Below are 27,941 nucleotides of genomic sequence, written 5' to 3' on the forward strand. Positions count from 1 at the left end.
AGTCGGGGCTGGTGAGATGGCTCAGTGGTTAAGAGTGCCGACTGCTCTTCCAAAGGCCCTGAGTTCAAATCCCAGCAACCACATGGTGGCTCACAACCATCCGTAACGAAATCTGATGCCCTCTTCTGGAGTGTCCGAAGACAGCTACAGTAGTGTACTTACATATAATAAATAAATAAATATTAAACAAACAAACAAAAACAAAACAAAACATGAGTTGTGTGAGAATTTGTAATCATTTTGCTGTGTGAGCTCCTTCTAAGAGATGGCTGGGTTCAACCCCATACCTATGTATTATGGAAGGCAGCTCTGGCCTCTGCTGGTAATAGAACCAAGGTCCTCTGGAGTTTCAGCAAGTGTTCATAACCATTGAGCCATCTTTCCCACTGGTCTAACAGAAGTTTTATTTTACTTTATTTTGCTTACGCACTTTTTGATTTTTTTTAAAGACCTGGTCTCACTTTGTAGCTCTGCCTGCCTTAGAACTCACTCTAGACCATTCTGGCCTCAACGTAGTACTTGGATTAAAGGTATGCTCTACTACACCCAGCTGTAGCAGAAGTTGTAAATGAAAAAATGTTTTCTGCTGGGCGGTGGTGATGCATGCCTTTGATCCCAGCACTTGGGAGGCAGAGGCAGGAGGATTTCTGAGTTCGAGGCCAGCCTGGTCTACAGAGTGAGTGCCAGGACAGCCAGGGCTGCACAGAGAAACCCTGTCTCGAAAAACCAAAAAAAAAAAAAAAAAATGTTTTCCTAATGAATGTTTTGTCTTTGTAGACATATATTATTATTTATTGAACTCTGACTCTGTACCATGCTTTGTTCCAGGCAAAGTGATAGGCAGGACAAACAAAACTCTTTGTCTTTGTGGAACATATATATTCATGTGGCAACAGGTAGATGATAAATCCTTTTTTTTGTTGTTGTTGTTGTTGTTTTTTTTTTTTTTCGAGACAGGGTTTCTCTGTGTAGCCCTGGCTGTCCTGGAACTCACTCTGTAGACCAGGCTGGCCTCGGACTCAGAAATCTGCTTGCCTCTGCCTCCCAAGCGCTGGGATTAAAGGTGTGCATCACCACCGCCCAGCCATAGTTCTCATTCTACTTTCATACACATATATTCCATTACTCCCCTGCCCCATTAAGACTTCTTCCTCTTCTCTATCTCTCACACACACATATTCACACTCAAGCATATATAATTTTATGCATGTATAATTTTAAATTTAGGTTTCACAAATGAGAGAAAACACATAGTATTTGTTTTTCTGATAGCTTATTTTGCTAAACATGATCTCCCTGCAACTGTTATATCATTTTTCCTTATAGATGACTAAGTTTCCATTCTATGTATGTATCATATTTCCTTTATCTGTTTACTTGCTAATGATCATCTAGGGTTGTTCCACTTCTACCCCATTGTGAGTTACTCAGTGTGGATGTACAAATATCTCTGTGGTATGTTAATTTACGAGTCTTTTTGGTAAATACCCAGGAGTTGTACATCTGTTGCCCATCTTCGCCTTTAATGATTTGTTTGTAAGACAGGGTCTCACTGTGCAGCTCAGGCTAGTTTGAAGTCTCAGAGATTTTCCTGTCTTAAACTCCTAGTGCTGGGATTACAGGAATGATTCACTGTGTGTATGAATGTATGGATGGATACCCGAAGAACTCAGAAGAGAGTATCAGAGTCACTGCTGGCTGTCTCTGCTGGGTAATGCCATTGTTGCTGATGTGTGTTTACCATCCCGACTCTACCGAACTGGACTGCTGGTGTGTCTGTGAAGTGTATGTGGGTGAATCGAGCTGCAGCTGCCCTCTGACCTGTGAACTGAATTGCTGATTTCCAGACAACAGATGGGAGTTGCTCCAAAACACCTTTCTAAACACACCCACTGTCACCCTCCCATCGCTCATACTTTCTATTCCACTACCTCTGGTGCATGGTGGGCCTTTAAGAAAAAAAATTAAAGTTACATTTATTTATTTATTTATTTATTTATTTATTTATTTATTTATTTATTTAAAGGCATATGTAGTTGGGAGCTGGGGCTTTTGTTTCAGCACTTGGGAAGCAGGGGCAAGAGGTATCTGTGAGGGCCAGGCCAGTCTGTTTTACACAGCAAGTTCTAGACCAGCCAGGAGTTGATACCTTCACAAACAAGATTTCTGCTACATTTAATCATTAACACCATAACAAAGTGCCAAGTAGACTTTTAGTCTTGTAGCTAAGCAGGGCAACCTTTTTTACCAGCTTTTCTTAATTTTCTGTGGCCTTGATATTGGAAAAGGAGCCACAGTAGTGTATCTACACACATTTCATTTGTAGTTCTTTTTAATGCTAAAATGATTCAAATGATAGCAACCAAATCTATTATTTAACTTATTATTTTAAACTTTCCTCTTAATAAAATTACTTGCCCAATTTGTTTTGAAAAGCTGACATCAATATTTGCTTTTCTGTGTAGATTTCAGCTTATGAATTGTTCTGTGACAAAGTAAAAAGTAAACCTGTTGTTGGATCTGGAAAAGAACCAAGCACAGTACTTAAGGCTCATTTTCTTCTTGTGGCAAGCTATCAACGGTAGGGGGTAAACCCGTTTGTCCTGTTCTAGTGTTATGGAAACACCCAAGGCAGGCATCAATCAACCCAAGTGCAAACTAGAACAATTTGGAATTTGTTTTGGAAAAGGGTGTGATTAAGTCACTCTAACATATCTATTACTTCAAGTAATTTTTTTAAAGTTTGAGAATATTTAAAATTTTCTATTTTAGAAAACTTGAAATATATGCTGTTAACTATGGCTACTATGTTGTGTGACAAACCACAAAATTTCATTTATTTAAATGTAAAGGTGGTTCATTGACCACTTTCTTGTTCAGATTTCTTCACCCCCAAACCCTGGTAATGGACTATTGCCAGAAATGTCTCAGACCAGCCAGCTCCCGAATAATGATACAAAGACTTATTATTTATTATAGCTTAGGCCTTAGCTGGCTGGTTACTTCCCAGCTAGCTCCTCTAACTTAAATTAACTCGACTATTCTAGTCCATGTTTGCCATGTGGCCCATTACCCCTCATTCAGTCCTGGCATCGTCTTCCTGCTGGCAAATCCTCCCTTCTCAGTTGTTCCTCAGAGACACTCTTTTTGCCTGGAACTTCTGCCTTTCCTCTCCTGCCTCAGCTATTGGTTGTCAGCTTTTTATTAAGCCAATCAGAAGGTAAAGGAAGTGTATATTTACAAAATACTGAGGCATTTTATGATCCGTAAAAATAACCATAACAAAATTCAGCCAGTATTCAACTCTCTGTCTCTACAGAAATCACCATTTGAATGATACAAAGACAAGTTTTACACAGTGCACATTAAGATTACCTCAATGATGTTTCTGTGTAAACTTTTCTTGTTTTTACAAGAAATCAAAGATTTAAGAGGACTTTAAAGCCAGGTGGTGGTTGCACTTGGGAGGCAGAGGCAGGTGAATCTCCAGGTTTGAAGCTAGCCTGGGCTACAGAGTAAGATTCAGGACAGACAGGCTATACACTGCCTCAACAACCCCCTCCAAAAGGATTAAAAATCTTTTTTATAATTAGAAAACTTGTTAGTTTTTTCTAACTTGACATAAGCAAGAGTCATCTGGGAAGAAGGACGCCTGACTGAGGGATTGCCTTCACCTTGTGGCCTAAAGGCAAGTCTGTGAGACATTTCCTCCCTTAATGACTGATGTGCGAGAGCTGGGCTAACTATGGTGGTGCAAATGGTCCTGAGTGGGATAAAAAAGCAAGCAGAGCAAGCTCTGGGATAGAAGCCAGGCAGCAATAGTGTTCTCAGGTCTCTGTTTCCGGTTGACTCTTTGCTCTGACTTCCCTCAGTGACACTATGACCTCGGAGTTGAGAGAAGAAATAAACCCTTTTCTCTTCAAGTTGTTTTTGGTCTTGGTGTTTTACCACAGCAATGGAGAAGCAAACTAGAACATGTATTTATTATTTGTTGGATGTATTCTTACCCTCTTTATTGTAGAGTTTTTTTTTTTTTTTTCCTCTTTTCTTTTTGAGATAGTCTCACATTACCCAGGCAGGCCTTGAGTGTCCCATGTGGACTCTGAGGGTGGCTTTGAACTCCTGATCCTCAAGTCTCTACTCCAAAATGCTGGGATTACAGGACTGCTCCATTGTGCCTGGCTCCATTGTAAAGAGTTGAATTCAGAAAAATATAGCGCAGGACTTTTCTTTTGGCTAATCTTTTGTGTTTTCCTTTCTCTGTGTCCTTTCTGTCCTTCAACCATACCTTTTTTTTTTTTTCTTGTTTTTTTTTTTTTTTTTTTTTTTTAGACAGGGCTTCTCTGTGTAGCCCTGGCTGCCCTGGAACTCTGTAGACCAGGCTGGCCAGGCTGGCCTCAAAACTCAGAAATCTGCCTGCCTCTGCCTCCCAAGTGCTAGGATTAAAGGCATGCGCCACCACTGCCTGACCAACCATACCTTTTTGGTGAGTAAATTAACAAAAGCTGTTAGCAATTTTCAATGACTTACTAAGACCAAGACTTGCATCAGTTTCTTTTTCCAGTTAACTACTGAGTTACATTTTCACTTTTGCTTTGTAAAACAGACTTTTGAAATGCATGAAACTTATTTGTAGGCTAAACAGTTCCAAAATGGAATAAAATCTTCATAAAGTTAAGAAAGACCCTCAAGTAATTAAGACTTTTTTTCTTATTTTTCCAGACCTTGGTGGCTCTGAGTCTCAAGACTCCTGAATCAACCAAAGGTGATTGGAGACTTATAAACATATTGTAGTCTAAGACACCCTATCTTGCAGATGGTAATTTTACTAGTAAGATCACAATTCTCTCTGAACTCAGCCTAATTGGAAATGCTGTTAGGAATCACAAATAGATTTTAATAATAAGCACACACACCCAAGTTTTTCAGATTTTTAAAGGGCAGGGACAACTGACTTATGCGCCTGAGAAATGTGACAGGTGATTGGAAGCCAGGAACTGGGGGGACAGGGTAGCCTCAAAAGGCCTTAAGTGCTGGAGGCCAGTGGGGTATCTGGAGTTGACCTTTCACCTTTGAAAGGCATTAATTTTGGAGACGGAGCCATGTTTGTTTACTATGAGGGGCTGAGGGAGTCAGGGCAGGCGGAAGCTAGGGCTTTAGTGGGTGTAAGCGGCCGGGAGTCAGTTGGTCTGGGGGGCGAGGGGTCCGCTCCCGCCCGCTCGCCAGGGAAGGCGGAAGGCAACGCTCGGCTTCTTTGGACAACCTGGGCGGGGGGGGGGAACCGTGCGAGCTGGAGCGCAGATCCGAGACGACTCCTGCCTTTACGAGGACGACAGGGGGAGGCACGGGGCAGCCACGCGGGGTCGTCCCCGCTCTGGGGTCGCTAGCTCTGCGGCGGCCGCGCCAGGCCCTGTCGGAGCTGCGCGGCGACTCCCGGTCTGGCCGCGGCCCTCCCGCCCCGGCGACGCCGCGGTGGATTGTGGGCTGGGGGCTGCGGCGGCCTGGCGGCGGCGGCGGCCTGCTGCACGCTCTCCGCGGACCCAGCCGCGCCGGGCCGGTGGCGTGAGGCGGGCGGCGGCGTGGGGAGCTGAGGCGCCGGGGGCGGTGGTCGCGGCGCGGCGGCGGCTCCCCTGGAGGCCGGGGATGTGGGAGAGGCGGCGGCAGCAGCGGCGGAGGCGGCGCTGCGGACCCGGGGGAGACTGCTGGCTGACAGGACACCCGGGCGAGACGTGAGGGGCCCGCCGCGGCCGCTCTGCCCCCGAGCGGCGCTGGGCTCGAGAGGGCGGCCCTGTGCTCCCGGGCCCGCCGGCCAGCAGGCGCGGGGCGGAGGCGGGAACCGGGCTCGGACCCGGCGCGCAGGGCGGCGGCGGCCGCGGAGCAGCAGTCTCGGCGCGACGTGGAGGGATGGAGGCGGCGGTGCACTAGGCCTCGTCTGGGGCTGCCGCCCGGGACCGCAGGTAGGTGCCGGGCCCGCGCTTCGCGGCCACCCTCCCCCGACCCGGTGACCGGCGGGGCGGCGGGACCCCACCCCCTCCGTCTCCTCGGGGCTTGGAGCTGACAGAGTTTCGGAGCCGGTGACCGAGCCGAAGCTTCATCCTCCCCGCCACCACCACTTCCTTCTCGGCACTCCCAGGATCCGGGCCGGCAGCTGTGCCCCAGCCCCGGCCGGCGTCCGCAGGTGCCGCCCCAGTCCCCTCGCCCCTCTCCGGAATCCGGGACCAGCAACTTCCATCAGTCCTTGTAGACGCGGAGCCCAAACTTTCCCTGTCTCCTTTCAGCCAGGCCTGAACCCCTCTTGGAGCCTTCTAGAATAAAAACACCGCCCCCCCACCCCCCCGCCCGAGAATACTAAACCAAAGAAGAACTCGGCATTGTGCAGTTTTGCATTGTAGTTTAAATTATTTTATTTCTTTCAGTTTTGCTAACTGCTGTCTGCAGGGATACAAAGACAGGCCTTCCCTGTTCCCTGTGGGTTGTCTGGGAACTTTTGCCTGACCATTATAATTAGCTACTTGGCCTGTCCGTGTATGGCTTAGGGTGACTTTTTTTTTTTTTTTTTTAAAGAATTTTGGCCTATTAGAGTTACAAAGTGTTTCTTAAAATACCTTTTTAACCAAGTTTGGTTTTTGGTCCTTATAGAGACGTCTTTTACTTTCGAAGAATTAAATTGGGCTACTTCTGTTTTCTAATTGATTTAATTTCGGGTTCTCAAACTCAGGTCAGTCTTAATACATGTTCAGCGGGCAGGGGATATTATGATACGCTGTTTGTGGTATATGGAGAAGAAGGTGATAACTTATGCTGCAGGTCTTGATGGGCATTGAGTTTTATAAATGGGAGCTCTAATTGGAAAACTATTTGACTCCCTAGCAGTTTGGCTGGAACAGATGTAATGATAGGATATGTCTGACTGTATGTAGTACAGTGAGTTGGGTTTCCTAGAAGTGGGTATTGGTGCTCTACACTAATTATCATTAGGTAAAATTGGTCACTTTGTACTTGATAGTTGTAGTTTAGGATGTTAGATGCTAACTTTTGTATTGTCTTTTGGCTAGTTTTAAACTGTGTTCTGGCAACCTTAGAACTGTTACTATAAGTACCAGTCTGTTCACAGTAAAACTGTACACACTATCCGTGTGTTGTTGTTGACACTCATATAATTTGTTCTTGTGGTATTGCTGCTACAGCATTTGGCTTTCTAAAATGTTTTTCATTGTTTTCAAAATTATAACTGGCAAAGTTATCTAGAGTTTACTAGGAACAGAGGATTAAATTTGCATGTATTTGTGTTCTGGAAAAGCTAAATTATATTTCTGAATAAGAATTTTTATTACAATTAGATCTTATATAAACCATGAAAGGACAATTTGCAGAACCTATTCTTAATTAACTATTAACTTTTTTCCCCTACTCTTTTTAAAAACAGCTTTGTGGAGTTAACATACTGTAAAGTTCACCCATTTTAACCCAGTGGTATTTTGGTTTTACCTTGTTAAGTAAGCTCTGCTGAAGTTTTAATCCAATGCCTTGTGACTGTAAGAAAGGGACTCTCCACCAGCGATGACCAGTGCAGTTGGTTGTATTTCCTATGTGATCATCCCCATATATTATTGTGAACACCCTCTTCTCAACCCTTCTCTTCTCCTAATTTTTTGCCTCACCCCTACTGTTCTCCATGAAGCGTTAATCTACTTTTTAAATTTATTTACTTAATGTGAGTCTTTCACATAAATGATGTGAAATTATAGCTTTTTGAAAAATTATTTTAAAGTCAATATACATACATACATATATACATATATATACATACACACACACACACACACACACACACACATATATATATACATATATATATAAAAATTGGGCCAGGGAGTAAGATCCCAATCTCAGAAAAAAAATATTGTAAACAACTGATAGACTGTATGTGGAGGAAGACAAGAAGCATGAGTCACTTTGGTCTTAAGAGTATTGGTGAGGTAAGGGTCAGCCAATGAAAAGTTGGAGAAGAATTTTTGATAATACTGGAATATAGAATTGGAAAGGACCTTACAGGTCATTGTTGGCATACTTCCTGCTTGTCTCAACAAAGCAGAAACCAGAGGAAGAAGTCTGAAGGGTAGAAACTTGAATCTCCAGGACACTTGGCACAAGACCTGCGATGTGCTTATGTAAAGTGAACATTGGGTGTAGGGATGAGCTGGGTACTGGAATTGTTTAGATTCTTGTGTGTATCTATTTGACCTCATGCTGTTATAACTGGGTAAGAACTGGACATTCCTCCAGCATTAGGGACAAGTGCTGACAGAGGTTCTGTGCAGACAGAATACATGGTTTAAAAAAGCTTGAAAGCAAAGCATGACAAATATGTTATTTTGAAATGTTATTTTAAAATCAGTTTACTTTTTTTTTTTTGCAGTTTGGGTTAGGGAGTAAGCAGGTGATTTTGAGAATGAAAAAGAACAAAAACAACATTGTAAAGAAGATATAGATTGTTTTGTTGTGTCAGTATACATTTGGAGAAAGAAGAGGAAAAAGCTTGAGTGGCTTGGGTGCTTCAGAGCTAGTTTGGCGAGCTGAGGGTCAGTGAAATGTTGAATCACAGCTTACATTGTTCACATTTTAAAGATCCAATAAAAAACAAGTTAAAAATTATGATTAACAAATATATTTGGAGGCTTTCTTTTCTGAACTTTCAGAGTTCTAAAATCTAAAACAATAACTATCCAAGCATGGTTTTGTTCTTCAGAGAACTTTTGGAAGTGTCTGGAGATGATTTTGATTGTTAAGATAACATCTAATGAAGGATGTTAATAACTGCTATATAATACATAGACCTCTCCATCCCCCCAAAAGAAAAGACTGTCTGTATCAAAGTGCCAGTAGTACTGTTTAGACTCATGATCTGTATGATTCTGGTAAGGACTTGATCTATTCTTAGAGTCCCACTGAATATTATTTGGTGGAATAGAGAAATACTTAATTCATCTAACAGTTCTCTTTATTGGGGGAAGCAGTTGAGGGCAAAGCGAAAGTAAAGAAATTGGTATAATGTAGATATGTGTTGGTCTGTTTAGTTTACAAATCTGAACAAAAACACCCTTTTAGAAGCTAGAGAGATGGCTTAGTGATTTAAGAGCCTCCCTGGCTGCTGTTGCAGAGGATCTGAATTCAGTTCCCAACACACACAACTGTCTGTAATTCCAGTTCCAGGGGATTGATCCCCGCTTCTCACCTTCTTGGACACCAGACAAATGTGGTACACAGATTTATATGCTGTTAAAACACTCATATACATAAAATAAAATATATTCATAAAAGAAAAATATCCCTTCCCCTTAAAATGTCAGCCTTATATTAATGTACATTTTACTGTATTTTGAATTGCTGATTATTACTGCATAGGTTTTTAAAATTAGAAATAAACATATAGTACTATCTTTTTTAGCATTTTTTACCTTCATACATCCCCTACCCCTACCTCCTGTTAACTTATCGAGAAAGAAGCTAAATGTTTGAATGGCTTATGTATGCAAGTATGTATGTAGTAAAAGTCCAGGATTTTCATATTTATATACAACTCGCATTTCTGCTTCTATTGGTCTCACTTTTGACTCTGATGTTTTTAAATTAATTTTTAAATACTTTGGTGCTGCTGTGATCCATCTCTCCTTCCCAAGTGCTAGGGTTGTAGACCTGTGCCACTGGGTTTGGCTTTTAGGTGATGTTTTTGGTGATGAAAAGTGGTAGGATCACCTTTGTTACTTACTGTCCATGTGACTTTAGAGAAATTATGAAATGTTCCTGGGGTTCAATTTTCTCATCTAACAAATAGTGAGTGTGTTTGGTGATTACTGTATTATGAACTTATTGCCAATGTAAGTGAGTTTATGGGTTGTAAGATACTGTGTCTGGTGAGCCAAATAGTTCAGTGGGGAGAGCATTAGCCTGAAGATGCTTTGTTGACTTTAACATTCTCTGTAAGAGTTGTTTCAGAAGAACAAATTAGAAAGGAATATGTAGAACTTATCAAAAGCAATGTAGAGGTAGCAAGGTAAAATGAATAATGACTGACAGCTCTTAGGGAGAAAAAAAACACTAATTGTCTCTGTCCCTGCCGTCTTTCTCCCTCCCTCAAAAGAACCACTTAATACATCAATAATTGAAGTTCCTTGCTCCAGAGACCGACTTCAGTAGCACCTGAGGTTGGCTTATTGTAAGATTTCTATCAGGCTTTTTTTCCTGGTCTTTTTTCCCCTGTATTGTAGTCATTGATTTTTCAAAAGGGTAAATCTGATCATTTAATTTGTGTGCTTAAATTATTTCTAGCTTTATAATTAAGATGAAATATTATTTCTCATTTCTTTAAGATAAGTGAGTTCCTTTCCTAACATCTTTTTAGCCTTAGAGACTCCACAATTCTCCCCCATTCCTAAATATGTAATTGTCTAAGGCATGTTGAATTCTTTGTGGTACCTGACAATAGATTCTTTTTCTTCCAAATCTTTTCACATACCTCACCTTTTCTAGATCTCCATTACTGTTTTCCCCAACTGGTCTGACTCATTCTTTAGTTCTTGGTAAGCTGTCTACATAGTTATTAATATGTATGGATGCTTTGTCTATTTGTACTGTGCATGTGTCTGATACCCTTAGAGACTAGAAGAAGGTGTTGGATTCCCTGGGACTAGAGCTATAGATGGTTGTGAGTGGTTGCTGAGAATTGAACATGGGTCCTCTTGCAAGAATAGCCAGGGCTCTTGACCAATGAGCCATCTTTTCAGCCTCCTGGCATTGATGTTTTATTATTTAAGATTTTTAAGCCATAGGTCAGTTGAAAGAATAGTAGAGTGAGCACCACACTACCCCCAATTTTTTTTTTTTTTTTTGACAAACTGGTGTGGATATTTCCCCCATTTTCAAACATGCGTCTCCCAATTATAAGACTATTCTGCAGGATTATAGTTATGGTATCTAAGAATGTCAGTATTTACGTGGTAGCATCATTTGCCATAGAGTTAACGCTTAAACATTCTCAGTTGTCTACTGTGTTCTCACTTAATCTGCCCCACTCTATCACCATGAGTTGAATGGTCAAAAGTAGCTTAAAAAAGGAGTCCTTAGGCTGGACACAGGGCTTCTACTCTGTAGTGACAATTTTGACATTTTGGTTTCTTTAGAAAACACAGAAATATTACAAGAATATGTCTTTATTTTAATCCCAGGTATGGGATATGGACCTGCTTCAGATTGTCCTCAGCAGCTGGCTATGATTTGCCTCATGCCCTAGCAGGGGCGTAATTTTTCCAGTGGCAGACAGTGTCTACAGTCGTGTGACATTTGGAATTCTGTTGACTTATCAGAGAATATATAATGCTAGGGCCCCAAGAGGCAGACTGGGTTGTTGGTTGGTTGCTGTTGGTTTCTGTTTAAGTAGTCCTGCATAAAGATGAAACAAGAAGAAATTAGATGTCTGACAGTGAAACTCAAACTTGCCTCTAATGAACAGGAAGTTGTTTAATGATAATGTTGCCCCCTTTCCTCTCTATCCTTTTTTCCTCTCCTGTTTAGAGTTAGAGGTTTGAAAGGATAGAAGAAGGGGGATGGAAAAGGGTGGAAGAAAAAGAGCCCACAAAGTAGCTGAAAGTCCAGGTATATATAATATACATATAAAAATTAATGTACCTAATTGCCAATTATACACAACTCCTACCTTTTGGACCTAAAATATAGTTGTCTGTTCTTTTTAAGATTAACCCACTGTCTGACTGTTCACCAATTCTAGTATTTCCCATCTCTTGGCAAAGCCAATCCTCCCACTCCCAAAAAAAAGTTCAAGTACCAAATTAATGTTCTGTTCATCAAACCTATCTCCTTGACCTACAAATTCTTTTTTTTTTTCTTTTAAAGATTTACTTATTTATTATATGTAAGTACACTGTAGCTGTCTTCAGACACACCAGAAGAGGTCGTCAGATCTCGTTACAGATGGTTATGAGCTGGGATTTGAACTCTGGACCTTTGGAAGAGCAGTCGGGTACTCTTACCCACTGAGCCATCTCACCAGCCCAGAGCTACCAATTCTTGATTCCTCCTCATTGCCAAACCCCCAAGGCCCACCTCTTCAGCAACCTGTCTTCCATTTCAACACTTACTCGGCTTAGGATAAAAGAAAGGCCTACTCATTAAATCTAGCAGCCTATATAATATATTCAGTCTTCATTTGACTTGACCTTACTGTCCTCAAAAGTGACTTTAGAAGGTATGAAAGCTGAGCGTGGTGGCGCACGCCTTTAATCCCAGCACTTGGGAGGCAGAGGCAGGCGGATTTCTGAGTTCAAGGCCAGCCTGGTCTACAGAGTGAGTTCCAGGACAGTCAGGGCTACAGAGAAACCCTGTCTTGAAAAACCAAAAAAAAAAAAAAAAAAAAAAAGAAAGTTAGAAAAGCATTATTTGTAATTCTCTAAGGTAATGATTTAAAGACAAGATCATTACTTGATAACAAAACCATCAATTGAAAGGTCCTTAGGAACAGGATATTTATTCTTCAAAAACTTAAATGTGAGAGGCTTTAGGATTTGTTTTGTTCTGAATAATTAGTATAATAATTAGTATCAGGACACTAAAAGTCACTATCAGTGTCCTAATTTCACTTTGGTTGGCAAAAGTTTTGCTAATAATGCAGTTACATCAGTGACCCAAAGAAGGAATAAAGTATATACATTTCTTTGGGTTTTTCCTGAGGTATCTATTCACTAGAGACAAGTGGGCCTTTAATTGTGGGTTAATTCTAGTAACTACTGTAGTACTGCTAGGAGTCTCCCATTTTCATTTTGAATATTATTTAGTTTTAATTTTAAAATTATAAATGATAATAATTTTTGTTCTTGAAACTATCAGTTATTTTGTAAGACATTTAAAATACACAAGTATGACTGTCAGAGTTCAGATCCCACTTAAATCAGTAAATTCCAGGCAGGCTAGGTAGTCTACCTGAGAAGCCACATATGGGGGTCCCCAAACAAGCTAGCTATGGAGCCGTGCCGCACCAGTGACCTCTGGGTTTGACTGAAAGACCTTGCCTCAGTGAATAAGATGAAAGAGCTTTGGATGATGATTCCTGACAGCAACCTTGGACTTCCGTTTTCTCACATACAAGTCTACCGTTACACATATGTGCCAACATACATAGAACACACATGAAAGAGGAAAAAGACAACTTTAATTTTTTTTGAATGGTTTACTTATTTTTCCTTTTTATGCATTGATTGGTGGATTGTCTGCATATATGTCTGTGTGAAGGTGTTGGATCCCCTAGAGCTGGAGTTAGACGGTTCTGAATCGCCAGGTGGGTGCTGAGAGTTAAACCCGGGTCCTCTGGAAAAACATCAGATGCTTTTAACTGACAACTTAAATTTCTGGTATTACAATTATTTATAATTTATTCTAGCCAACATTACCTCTTGTTATCCTTTTTTTCTTTTATTGAAAATAGATCCCCCCCCCCCCCCCCCGCACATAATATAGCCTGATTACTGTTTCCCTCCCTCTACTCCTCCCAGTTCCTCCCCATCTCCCACTCAGATCCACACTCTTTCTGTCTCCATTAGAAAGCAAGCTTCTGAGGGAGAGTAGTAGTAATAATGTGATAAATTATAAAATAAAGAATAGTAGTAATAAAACCCAACACATTGGAATAGAACAAAACAAACAGAAAGAAAAGAGCCCAAGAGAGGGCACAGGATACAGAGACCTGCTCATTCTCACACTCAGGAAGCCATATGTATGCAGAGGGCCTGGTATAGACCTGTGCAGGCCCTGTGTGCTGTGTCCATCTCTGGGAATTCATATGAGCTCTGATGATGTTGATTTAGAGGGCCTAGTTTTCTTGGGTGGGGTATGCTAATTCATAGCCCTAGTTTTGGTTCTGAGAGGTACGTGAACTGCTCAGCACACTCTGCTAACAGGGCCAGCGCTATCCAGCTGTCCAGGTAAGGTACAGGGCCTACTCTCCCAAGTGTTGTAGCTGGTGAGAGGGAGGGACATGGCCAGTTCTCCCACTCTGATGATCCTGGAGTCAGCTCTCCTGCCTCCTGTAGATGGTGTGGGACGAGGAAGGGGAGGGAGGTGTGTCTACCTCCTCTCCCCTGCCCAGCAGACAAGTGGGAGGAGGGCTCTCTGGCCCTCATGCCCTCAGGGCCAGCACTACTCTGCTGCTTAGGTGAAGTACAGGGCCTTTTCTCCTGAGTGCTGCAGTAGGTGAGGGGCCAGGCTAATTCTACTGCTCTGATGACTTGGGCAGGCTCTCCTGCTTGTCATTGGTGGTGATAAGGGGTGAGGAAGTGGATCCCCCCCCCCCCCCTCTCTTCATCACATGGCAGACAAGTTGTGAGGCCAATTGTTCCATGTTCACACCCTTGGGGCTGGCCCACGAGCACTCCTGCCATCAGGGTCAGCTTTACTGTGCTGCCCAGGTAATGTGCAGGGCCTGCTCTCCAGACTGCTGCAGTAGGTGAGAGGAAGGGCCAGCTCTCCTGCTCTCATGATTCCACTGGGGCCAGTTCTCCCACCTGCCTACCACTGCTGGTGGGAAGAACAAAAAGGAATGGAGGGGGGTTGCTTCCTTGCCCATGCCACTACATAGCAGCCAAGAGGCAAGGCTGGCTCTCCTACTCTCTTTAGTTCTCAGGGTTAGCTCATCTACAACGCCCACATCCAGGGCCAGCTGTACTGTGCTGCCCAGGTGCAGGGCCTGCTCTCCTGATTGTTGCAGTAGTTGAGGGCCAGCTTTCCTGTTCTGATGCCCTTGGCTAGCTCTTGCCTTCTGTAGGTGGCAAAGTGAGGTGGGATGGGAGTGCTCTCTTTCATGCCTATGTTACCCATGGAAGACAAGGGCAGGATCAGCTCTCCCATGCTTATGCCCTTGGGGTCCATACCCTATGGGCTGGCTCCCCTGTGCCTTCACCACCAAGGTCAGCTCTACTGTGCTGCCTAGGTGCAGGGTCTAATCCCCCAAATGCTGTAGCTGGTGAGGGACAGGGTCAGCTCTCTGCTCTCATGACCCCAGGGCCAGGTCTCCCACCTGCTGCAGGTGGTGAGTGGTGTGTATGGGGTGTTTCTCCCTCATCCATGCTACTGTATGGGAGATGAGTAGTAGGGCCAGTTCTCCCAACTCTCACATCCCTGGGATCTGGCTCTCCTGCAAGTCCTGCAGTCTGTAGGGCCCATTCTTCTGAGTACTGCAGCTGGCTAGGGGTGGGGTTCGCTTTCCCATAATGTCCAGGTGAGGGGTGGGGCCATTTCTGCACAGCTCTCAGACATGAACATGTCCTTAGGTGGCAGCCCAGACCAGGGACATTCATCTGGCCTGTGGTGGTTAACAGACCTCTGGTGTTGCAGGGCCACAGACCCAAACATGGCCCCAGGTGACAGCACAGGCCAGGACCTCACCATGGTCCCAGGTAGAATCACTAGCTACATACATCAGGCTGTTCCTCACTACCCTTGAGTCTCCAGTTCTGCCTCTCTTCATTGTACCCACATCCTTTGTTTCTCTTTCATGTCTCTATTCTTTGTTTCTCTTAGTGGTGCCTGGGGTCTCTGAGAGTCTGGCATCATCTCAGGAGTGTTCTCAGGAGTGCTATGCTGCCACTAGTGCATTATGGTGCTGGGCAGGGGTCCTCTTGGGCATGATCTGCCTCCTGAGGCTTTCGTGGTACCCAGCTGGTGGTTATCTTAGGCTAGCTCCCTGTCCAGGCCCCGTGATGCCCCATTTGGTGTGTTCCTTGCTCAGTACACCAGAGTGGTTCCATGCTAGTATCCTTACCTCAGGCTCTCTCCTTTGGGGTCCTTAGTCCCAGGTGAGGTTCTTCTAATCTCTGGCTTGCTCCCAGTGTTGGGAGCTGTTGGGCCTTCGTGGTGCTGTGCTGGTGGTCCTTTCAGACTACTCCCTGACTGAATCTTCTGATGCTGGACTGGTGGTTCTCTCAGGCTCGCTGTTTTCAGGGAATGTTAGGAAATGATGAACATCATCCAGATGTTCCTAAGTCAGAACACTGAGATTAGACATCGCCTTTCTCTCCTCTCTGCCACCCACTGACTCACATGGAACACAGTACCCACACCTGCAGCACTTTTAAGAGCAGGTTCAGAACACATTTCTTGTTGAAAGTAGTAGAATGTTTGCTTATCGAAGCTTTTTGGAGTGGAGTGATTTCTTCTTTGCTAAGAAGAATACAATATCCAGGTGGTGGTGGTGTACACCTTTTATCCCAGGAGTTGGGAGGCAGAGGCAGGCAGATCTTTGTGAATTAGAGGACATCCTGGTCCACAGAGTGAGTTCTAGAACAGCTAACACTACACAGAGAGACTCTGTCTTGAAAAATAAAAAATACATACATCACACTGATGCAAATGTGCACTACATTACTCTTAAGGAAGAGTCTAGTCTAGTCTTAATTCTTTCATAGGAATTATTCCTGTCACTTAACAGAACATGCATATAACCAGGAATGGTGGTCCATGCTTGTGTTCCAGGTGCTAGGGAGTTTAAGACAGGCAGATTGCAAGTTTATGTAAGCTTAGGTTAAAAGTGTTCATGGCTAACTTGGGCTACTTAGTAAGACTGTCTAGAAAAACCAACTTAAAAAAAAAGACATAAATAATAGTTGTGAGAGTAAATTTACTTTTTAATTGGAGAGACTGTGGTGTAGAAGCAGAAGCATGGACTTTAATCAGAAAGTCGGAATTCAAATCCCATAGCTCTCATTACTTACCTAAATAGTTTGAAACCAAGTTACATTTGAACCTATTTTTTTACTATATAATGGAAATGATTTGAATATCAACAAAATTATCTCAATGGAGCCAATCAATTATGAACTACAGTATTTAGTAAAATATTGATGGTGTAATTTTTTTTTTCTTACTATTTTTATTTTGCTTCCTTTCATGGCATCCTTGCTTTATTCATTAATAATATATATCTCATTTTTTACATAAAACTTTAGAAACCCTTAGATCCATTTGTGGGAGTGAAGCAATCTAGTTCTTGTCCTCATTCTGTCTGACCTCTGTCCTAACTCTCCCCAAGGTAAGAACATGTGAAACAGGAGGAGGATGTGAAGCAACTACCTCTTCTAGGCCGGTTTGCTGGGTTGGTGCCTAGACCTGGTTGACCTCAAGTTGGGCATAAGCCTAAGTGCCTCATAACCTGTTTGTTGAGTTACTCTCTCCTTCCTGCTTGCTGGCCTTACCATTGCTTTCTAAGGCATGCAGTGAGATCCATTGTTCTGTATGGCTTTTTTATTTTCTTGGTTTTGCTTCTTCTTGTATTCATATTTACCCCTCACCCCAGTCTCAAGACTAGAATTAAACAAAGTAATGGAAGTCCATGCTGTTACAGTGTAAATAAATGTTTGAATGGGGAAGTATGAATGCTAATGTTTTCTTGTTTTAAAACTATTTACAATACTTAGAAGTAGGGAGCTGGAGAGATGTCTCAGTGGTTAAGAGCACTGACTACTCTTCCAGAGATCTTGAGTTCATACTCTTCCAGAGATCTTGAGTTCAATTCCCAGCAGCCACATGGTGGCTCATACCATCAGTAATGGCATTTGATGACCTCTTCTGGAGTGTCTGAAGACAGCAACAGTGTACTCACATATAATAAATAAATCTTTAAAAAAAAAAAACTTAGCAGTTGTAGTTGTAGTTACTTATTACTTATGCAGTTACTTATTGTTTTCCATGTACCTATATGGGGACTTTTTTGGACCTACCAGTGGTTAAATAATGACACAGAGACATATTAATATTTATTATAGCTCAGGCTTTTAGCAGACTCTCAGCTATCTCAGTCTAAGTTTAACCCAACTAACTAGCCTATTACTCACCACTTGACAACTTCTTTACCTCTCTGTTTCAGTTGACTACCTCTGTGTTTCTCTGGATGAATCCCTGTTTCTCATTTCTTCTCCCTTAAACCCTTTCTTAGCCTGTAACTTCTACCGTCCAATTCCTGCCTAGCTGTTGGCTGTCAGATCTTTATTAAAGCCAATCAGCAAGTAAGAATGTTTACAAAATATGAGGCCATAGGAATAACAATACCAAGATCCAGCTAGTACTTAGCTTGCTGCCTGTAAGCAATCAACAATTGAATATACAGAGACACCTTCACACAATGTACCCCAGCATGTACCAGTTAATGTGTCCTGAGCTTACAAAGGATACTAAATCTTACGGCGTTCCTATGTGCTATTTCTTTTTATAAATGAGGACATGAGATGTCTGGAGGTAAGAAAGCTATCAAATGTCATACAGCTAGTAAATGATCAAAGTCTAAGTTTGTATGGCCAGTTTTCTTAAGCAGTCTGTTATTTCTCAGGAAAGATAGGGAGCTGGAATCAAGTTTTAGAAAGCCAGATACTATTATATAAACAAATAATATTATGGACTTAGGTTCATATACATTCAAATATAATATAAAACCCAATATGAGCCATTGTTAATGGCACGTGTGGCCTTACCTAATTTTCCACAGTATTCATTTATTTGAAACATATAGTGAACATTCGTAAGTTTATAAAATGCTAGGCATAGTATAGGATGATAAGTGAAACAAGTGGAAGTGTTATAGTATGGTGGGAAAGGTAGGAAACGAGCAGATAAGTCCCTGTCACATGAGAAAGTACTGTAAAGATCATGAAGTACTTGTTTGGATCAGAGGAATGAAGGACTGGGCCAGTATGTTTAGAAATGGGACAGTTGTCAGGAAAGATCTGTCATCCCAATACGCAGAGATAGACTCACTGTTAACATGTTGTTGTGTCTCCTGTATGTTGTCACAGAGGTTTTTGCATTAAGAAAGAGATATGCAGGATGTTCTTTTTTATGACACCACAATTTAAACTTTCAAAATAGTAGCTGAGCCTTTAAAAAAATTATTTTAAGATGGGGTCTTTCTTTGTAGCCCAGGCTGTTCTCAAACTTTAGTCCCCACTGAGCATCCTACATGTGTAGCTCATCTGGCTTTGAACATTGCTTTATCATTTCCTCATCGTGTGTTCCAGTTTAGCCTCTGCAGTCTGACTTTCATTCCCATTGTTGACTTGATAGTGCTTCCTGGATGACTTATGATTTCCTAATTGACAAGTCTCAAGGGTTTTTGTTCTTCTGTTTCTCTCATGAGTAGTTTATTGGGGCATTTTGGTCTGATCATTCTGCTTTTTCTCGAACCTTTAAAAAAATGTATGTGTGGGAGTGTGAGCATGTGTATTTGTATACGTGTGCATGAGAGGCTGTTTGTGCCATGTGCCCACAGAGGCCAGATGAGGGTGTTGGATCCCTAGACCTGGAGTTAGAACAGTTGTAAGCTGCCTGACGTGAGTGTGTGCACTGAACTCTGGAATCTGAAAGAGCAACAAGTATTCAAAACCACTGAGCCTTCTCTCCAGACCCCCTTTTTGTTTTAATCACAACTTTCCAGATGCTGTGACTGAACTGGGGACCTTGCAGCATGTGTTCTGTCACTGAGCTTCATTCTCATCCTCTCACACTTGTAAAAAATGTTTCCCTTTAGAATGTTAAGAGTCTTTTTAAATTTTTTACTTGGTTGTCTTCTCTTACCAGTTTTCCTCCAGAGTAAGAAATTCATCAATACTAGCTAGGGTCTTAAAGTTGATAAGAATGGAAAGCTGTCTTGTGGATAAAGCCAGACTTCTTTATTGAGTGTTGTCTAGCTCAAGGAATATTTCTATTTAATGAAAGAAAAGAAGAACCGGCATTCCAGAGGCAGAGGCAGAGACAGAGGGGCAGAGGCAGGGAGGGAGGAGGGAGGCAGGGGGTAGGGAGACAGGGTGGGAGGGAGGCAAAGAGGCAGAGGCAGAGAGGCAGAGGCAGGCTGATTTGTGAGTTTGAGGTCAGCCTGGTCCAGAGTGAGTTTTAGTATAGCCAGGGCTACACAGAAAAACCTTGTCTCAGAAAAATTAACCCTCACTAACATTTGTCATAAGAATCAACAATGGTGTCCATCACTGAGCTCCTCCTCATAGAGTGAATGGTTGAGTGAATTAAGAAATCATTTTATTAAATGGCAGCATGAATTGAAACTATACAGACCTAGCTCTATTCGTAGTATGAGTGCTTTGGTAACCACAATTAAAACTTCTTTAAAGAATTGTCAAGCTTCACTTTACTGTGTGATTTTTGTTTGTTTGTTAGAAGGAACAAAAAGGCCTAAATTTGCTTATGATGCATGACTGATGGAAATATTTAGCAAAGCAGATAGTTTAACAGTGTGCTTTGTTTCTTCTAAGTATTTTCTTTGTGTGTATGTGTGTGTGTATACACATAAAGATACATATGTATGTGTGGGTGTACATGTATGCACATGCATGTGTAATCAAGAGGGAACAGCCTTCGGTGTTGTTCCTCTGGTACCATCAACCTTCTAGAATTTGGGACAGTGTCTCTTACTGGTCTGGAACTCAGTAGGCTAGGCTGGCTGACTGTTATACTATAGTTATAGTTATACTATAGATAATTAGATAGATATAGATAAAAATTAGTTATACTATAGATAATCATTTCTTTTTAATTAAGTGTTTGACTATTGGAAATTTTTACTTTAAAAAATTCTAGGGAATATATATATATATATACACACACATACATATATATATGTATATACATATATATGTGTGTATATATTATTAGAGATTGAACCCAAGGCCTCTGTGTATACCAGGCAAGAAGTATACCACTTAATCATGTCCTCATGGGCTGGTTAGTTTTCTGTCTGCTTGACACAAGCTAGGATCATCTGGGAAGAGGAAACATCAATTAGAAAATACTCCTATCAGATTGGCCTGTAGGCAAGCCTGTGGATCATTTTCCTGATTAATGTGAGAGGGACCAGCCCACTGTGGACCATGCTAACCCTGGGCTGCATAAGAAAGCTAGGAACTGATCAAGCCTTAGGGACAAACCAGGATCTCCGTACCAGTTTCTTCCTCAGGCTCCCCCATTGATGGACTGTGTATGGTTGACGTATTAGCTAGCTAGATAAGCCCTTTCCTCCCCAAGTTGCTTTTGGTCACAGTTCTTATCACAGCATAGAAAGCAAATTGGAATACCCCTTCCACCACCTCTTTTTTTTATTTTTGGGCAAGATCTGGTTTTGAACTCTATAATGTAGGTGGGTTTGAAATCACACTATTAACAAGATGATTGAAGTTGCAGTTTTCTTGTCTTAGCCTGTCTAGTGTATAAACTGAGGATATTACCACCTCAAGTTATGGTTGAAGGAGAGACTGAGGAGGAGAAAGAGACAACTAAGAGAGATGGGCGAGAGAAAGGGGACCAAAAGAGTGCATAGCTGAAAGAAATAGTAGAGTTTAAGGGAATGAATGAGAAGCTCAGGGGAGGAGATCCCATGAGCTGAAGTTAATAAGGTAGACTCAGGGTGCCAGTATGCATGGACTCAATCTGTAACACGTACTTGTTTTTGTTTTTGTATTTTTCTTTCTTTGTTTTTTTTTTTTTTCTAAGTTTTTTTTTTATTATTATTTTTATTTTTGAGTACACTGTAGCTATCTTCAGACACACCAGAAGAGGGCATCAGATCCCATTACCAATGGCTGTGAGCCACCATGTAGTTGGTGGGAATTGAACTCAGAACCTCTGAAAGAGCACTCAGTGCTCTTAACCACTGAGCCATCTCTCCAGCCTTGTAGCAGGTTCTTGTGATACTGAGGAAGCCTGGAGGCCAGCATGTGCTTTGGTGTGCTAACAGGCACCACAGATAGCTGATGGTCCTGGGTTTGTTTTGGACCTGACACCTAGGAACTGAGATGATAGGCTAATGCTGGAATTATTTTTAATTATAGTCTCAAATGTATGTATATTTGTTTTCTTTGGATGTGTAATTTAGAAATGAAATTTAAAGTAACCTTTGATGGGAGAAAGGGGAGAAGATGATATGAATATTTTAGAAGGGCACAGTACAGCCTTCGCACATCTTAAAGGACAGGTAGACCACCTTTTCTGAAAGAGTGTATCTATGGGAAATAAAGAGTAAGATGATCAACAAGGGAAGGTAAGTCAACATTAGATTGTAAGAGTCTGGAGTACTACTTAATGAAACTTGAGATTAGTTTGGGAAGTAATAATTTTTAAAAGTTTTTGAGCTGAAGTATAACAACAGGAAGTATAAGTATAATTTAGTGGATTAATTCTAAAATTCTATATATAGTAGTTTAGACTGGAAGCAGAGGGACCAGTTAGAAGTCTGTAGAATGACATAGGACAGGCAATTTTAGATTGTACACTAAGGTATCACATGTGTTGAGTAGGAGAAAAGAAATTAAATTAGTATATTTGGCTAATGCTAAGCATAAAGAAATTTCTGATATTTTCAATACTATTAATACAATTAAGAAAATTAATGATTTCAAAATACCACTAAGTATCTAATTCATATTAAAAGTTTCAGGTATATTGCCTTTTTTTTTTTTTTTATATAGCAGGATTTAGTCAAGTATGACTGCCTTTAGGGATGGAGAATAAACTAGAAAAAAGTATGATGACACATATGTATGAAAGTGCCATAATGAAGCCCATTATTTTGTATGGCAACTTAAAAAATTAATAGTATGTAGCTGTATTTAAGCTACTTTAGTAAGATGTGTTGTGTAGATTCAAAATATTAAACAAGAATAATAAAGTGGACCTTTTTATTGATTTATGTGTAATCTTAAGGATAATTTAGAGTTGAGTATAAATATTTTTATAATGTCTTCTCTAGGCAGTATCTATCACAGTGTAGAAGTAAGCACATAACTTTTACATCCAATCTAGGTAATGTTTGTAATAAATCCTAAGTGTAGAGAATGGCAATTGAAACTAGAATTTAGGGAATTCCATTTCTGTATATGGTACAATTTTTGTGCAACATTGTAGTGGTGAGTTTGGGTCACACTACTTTGGCTCCTGGCAGGTCGCACACGTGCACACACCCTATCTTTATTCCTGAATGGAAGATAGACAGACAGACAGACAGACAGACTGACATACATACACACAGACACACACCAGTTAATTTTAAAATGCCTTGGCTACCTCAAAGACTGGGCACTCCTAAACCTTCCTTTGTTTTACCCCAGGCACAATTGAGGAAGTGGCCAGTGACCACCCACCCAAATTCTCACATGACTGGTTGGCTTTCTCTCCTGCAGCTCTTGTGTCCCATCTTTCTCCCTTGAGTCATGGCAATGTTCTTTCTCCTTTTTCCCAGTTCCTAGCCCATGCAAATCTTCGCCCAGCCATTGGCCGCTGGCATTTTTTTTTTTAAAGATTTATTTATTTCATGTATGCGAGTACACTGTCGCTGTTTTCAGACACACCAGAAGAGGGCATTGGATCCCCATTACAGATGGTCATGAGCTACCATGTGGGTTCTTAGAATTGAACTCATGACCTCTGGAAGAGCAATCAGTGCTCTTAACCAGCCATCTCTCCAGCCCAGGTGCTGGCATCTTTATTGATTGATCAAAAGCCAATTGAGGACAAGGGCCTTCAGGGTTTGGTCTGATTAAATCAAAGCATTAGAACCAATCCCCACCCCAACGTGAACTGAAACTGTTTGATAAGTTTTTTCCATATTTGAAGTTATGCAGTAATGTCATCTTGAGGTACATTAAGTAGTGTTTACAAATTGAGTAGTTTTTTTCTGCATACTTACATTTTGTACTAGTATTTTACAAATATGTAATTTCCTTTCCTTAAACTTTTACTTTGAAAATCATATGGAAAAACAAAAGAATGTTCAATACTCAATATATTTTACCTTGTTTTTATATTTTGTCAGATTTGTTTTATGTGAATTCTTTGCTTAATCACGTAAAAGGAAGTTACAGGTAGTGAGATATATCACTTGTAAATACTTTTCTTATTTTAATGCTAAGCATAAAGATATTTACGGTATGTTTTGTACTTTTGTTGTTTTAAATGTATATGATTACTCTGTCACTATCTTTAGACACCCTGGAAGAGGGCATCCCATTATGGATGGTTGTGAGACACTATGTGTTTGACTGGGAATTGAACTCACAACCTCTTAATCACTCATCTATCTCTCCAGCCTTTTTTTTTTTCCCAATACTGTTAATATAACTAAGAAAATTAATGATTTCAAAATACATTTTATAGCCAATTCATATTAAAAGTTCCAAGAGTTTCTCAAAGCCATTTTATAAAAAACAGGATTCAATAAAGTATAACTGCTTTTTAGTTGTTGGCACTTTACTAATTTAGTCCAGAATGACTTATTAAAATCAATAAGTAACCAGATTAGTTTTCTTATAGCCTTATGGTTTTGATTTGGTTGTTTCCTCCTTAAAGGCTTAAATTGTAATCTCCTGTTTTCTGTTATTATTATTATTTTTTTCTGTAAACTGAAAGCTAGGCCTTTAGCAAATAGGTCAGTAATGATGCCTTTAAAGACTCCAATGTCTGTGTATTTTCTTAGCAGCATTGCTACGCTCTCTGGTCGAGTCAACTGGACAAGCCGAAAGGCTTAAAAGTCACTCATGAGGCAAAAGAGTTTCAAGGAAGCTCTCCTCCTGGAGGCTAGTGTTCTCTACCCATACATTAATTTTTCATTCCCGAGTTCCAGTACCACGCTAGTCTAGAGTATGGATCCACGTGCTCTCTTTCAGTATCTTCCTATAAGTGCTCTGACATGGCTAAAGCCTTCCGCCAGTGTTCCAACAGTCCAAGGGCATCCTTGACCAAGATCAAGGGTTTAGAATTCAGCAAGATTGTAAAAGCTAAGTCACTCCCTTACACAGGAATTTACCATCACTTAGGAAGAAGGAAGTTTCAGACCAAAGGAGAAACCAGAATAGATACTATAGCAGAGTTACACCCATACACATATTTACAATGGCCTAAGGGGAAGGTGGACTATACAAGAGACTAAAATAGGAACTGTGGCAAGGACGCGAAGCCCTTGACCCTGGCTTCTAAGATTAGTGAATTTTAGGTGGAGCCCTTGTTGATCCCAGCTGTTATCAATGTATTCTATCCTGGGTGGTTCCCGTTAGACCTTTTGTGTTTGCATTCCTCTGTTTTATGTAAGATTCCAGTTACCTCAATTGTACCTTGCGAATATGTCACCCAACTTCCTTATTGTCCTCTGCATAAAAAGTCTGATGCTCGAGTTGTAAAATTACATTCAGATTCCACACAAACTCTCCTGCGTGTGTCTGTCTGTCATCATCCACGCTTTGCCCACCCGCGTCGAGAGACCCCGTTCCACGCAGACATAGGGACCCAAAAGGTCTGCGGCACAGCATCTCCCCCATTCTCTTGCGTGTGCTGTGTAGACTAGGTTAGCCTTGAACTCACAGAGATGAAAGGTGTGCTCCCCAATGTATTTTTTACACTAGATAAGATGCTTGATTGGTTGTTTCCTGTACAAAAAATGGTGAAAGAGATTTTTCTGGTAACCCTGAAAAATAACAGTTTTTACCAAACTGTAAAGAAGTCCAAGTGGATGAGCCTGTTTGCTGTGGGTTCTAGCTTTGTATCTTTGTTTCTTATTTATAACTCTTTTAAAAAGAGAATTGGTGCCGGGCGTGGTGGCACACGCCTTTAATCCCAGCACTCGGGAGGCAGGGGCGGGCAGATTTCTGAGTTGGAGGCCAGCCTGGTCTACAAAGTGAGTTCCAGGACATCTAGGACTATACAGAGAAACCCTGTCTTGAAAAAAAAAAAAAAAAAAAAAAACAGAAAAAAAAAAAGAGAGAGAGAATTAGCTATGTTTTCTATTTATTTGTATGGGTTTTTTTGCCTTCATGTATGGCTCTGTTATGTATGTACAATACTTGTCTAAGCCAGAAGAAGGCATTGGGTCATCAGAAACTGGGGTTACAGGTGGTTGTAAACTGTCTTGTGGATGCTGGGAACTGAACCCAGGTTCTCTGGAAGTGTAGCAAGCACTTGTAACCACAGAGCCATCTGTCCAGCTCCTATCCCATTTGCAAGGTTTCCAACCTGTTGTAGTTTTTGTTTTTATATTTGTGATTTTGGGGGCCTTAAGGCAGTAAAATAATATTTGTACTGTAGTCCAGTTGCAATGTTGTTCCATATATAGTTTTTCCTAATGATTTTATGGTAACTAGTGCATTGTCAGTTACATAGTACAAATAGTATGTAATTATAATAACCAGTCTGTGAGCACTAATATTGAGATAGCATTAAATATTACATGTACATATTATCATAATTTTTCAAGTATTTTTGAGATGTAGTCTTTTTCATTTATTTTACAGATGATGAAAGGAACATATAAGTTAAGGAGTTTCATATGGTTATACTGTTGGTGAATGAACACAAACAAAATGGACTTAAAACTTATGCACTCTAGTCATTTTGGTAGTATGCCAGTATTGTAGTCTTGTTGAATGAATGGCATGTCTCATCTTTAATATTTTGGGTACAAAATGTATTTGTACATTTAAGAAAAGATTAAGAATGTTTACCTGTGGAATTTTTTTTTCAAACAAGGAAAAATAAGTTTCTTAGCAAACAAAATATTCTGAACAACTTTCGTAATTGACATCAGATGTAGTGACAATTTTGAAAATTTGGTTTTTTAAAAAAACACAGACATGCTGGGCAGTGGTGGTGCACGCCTTTAATCCCAGCACTTGGGAGGCAGAGGCAGGCCGATTTCTGAGTTCGAGGCCAGCCTGGTCTACAGAGTGAGTTCCAGGACAGCTAGGACTACAAAAAGAAACCCTGTCTCGAAAAAACAAAAACAAAAAGAAAACAAACACAGATATAAGAATATGTTTTTATTTTAATCCTAGGTGTGGGATATGGGGCTGCTACAGATCATCCACAGCAGGTGACTATGATTTCTCTTGTGCTCTGGTAGGACTGTGATGTTTGCCAGTTGCAGATTGTTTCTGCAGTTGTGTGATGTTTGGAATCCTGGGGACTTTATAGCAGGTAGATAAATGCTAGGGCCCTGAGACGCAGGGGTGGGTTATTAGTTGTTTGTTGTTGGTCATTTTTTTAAAGTAGTTGTGTGGAAAGAAGAAACAACAAGAAAGTAGATATCATGACAGCAAAGATCAAACTTGTCCCAAGGAACTTGATGCCCAAAATCTTTAGGAAGTTGTCTAATGATGTCACCCCTTTTCTGACCCCTGCCTTTATTTGGAGATTTCTTTCCTTTTCTCTCTATCCCTTTCCCCCACCTCTTAACTACTGTTAGGGGGTTGAAAGGGTAGAAGAAAAGGGATGGAGAAGGGAGGAAGAAAGAACCCACAAAGTAGTAATACAGGCAACTGCAATCTTCTACAAATCTCGAAACAACTATGCCACCAGAGTTAGAGAAGGGATGGCCCAGGGTTACAAGATCACCCTCAGCTTTCCAGTAGTCATACAGCATATGCCTGCTAACGGTGTGGAAAAAGGTTATGCTGAGATAAGATGGCATCCTATAGAAATGATACATCTAAGGTGTTTATGGTTTCGTATAGGATGTACATGCCTTACTGGAAACATATTCTAAACAACTGGTCTACTCTAAATAGAGTTATTGCCCAAGATTGGAAGGGATTGGTAACAACTGTACTAGAGGCCGGTCAGCAGTTGCAGTGGTTAACATGGTGGACAGAATGAGCCATAAACATTGAACAGCAAAACATAGCGAGGGGAGTAGATACAGTAAAAGATCAGTTGCTGGGTAAAGGCGGTACTCTGATACACAAGAACAGTTCTAATTGATGACTGATGACAATACTGTAGAACAGTGTCACAGTAGACTGTGACCACGCTGCTTAAAGTCTCAGATCTCAGTTACTTAATTGTGGGAAATTTGGTCATTTGCAACAAAATTGTGAATAAGGGATCTCTAAGGGCACTGGTAT

The 27,941-nt window shown here is 41.1% G+C and overlaps 1 protein-coding gene and 1 pseudogene across 5 annotated transcripts in view; one reads left to right on the plus strand and one right to left on the minus strand.

The window, feature by feature from the left end:
• The first annotated feature begins 5,617 nt into the window (after window positions 1–5,617).
• The window catches only part of Vps54 (VPS54 GARP complex subunit), an 82,102-nt gene continuing 59,778 nt past the window's right edge, over window positions 5,618–27,941 (plus strand). For 2 of the 5 annotated variants that reach the window (NM_139061.5, NM_001290628.1), the window contains exon 1: window positions 5,618–5,957. The gene's annotated coding sequence lies outside the window, so the exon portion shown is untranslated. Of the gene's footprint in view, window positions 5,958–18,485; window positions 26,912–27,941 lie in introns of those variants that run through there. The other 3 variants (XR_380966.4, XM_030246004.1, XM_011243720.1) reach the window with 3 other exon arrangements.
• On the minus strand, window positions 16,008–16,146 carry Gm23582 (annotated as a pseudogene).

Source organism: Mus musculus, chromosome 11, assembly GCF_000001635.26.
Source record: "Mus musculus strain C57BL/6J chromosome 11, GRCm38.p6 C57BL/6J".
Taxonomy (NCBI): domain Eukaryota; kingdom Metazoa; phylum Chordata; class Mammalia; order Rodentia; family Muridae; genus Mus; species Mus musculus.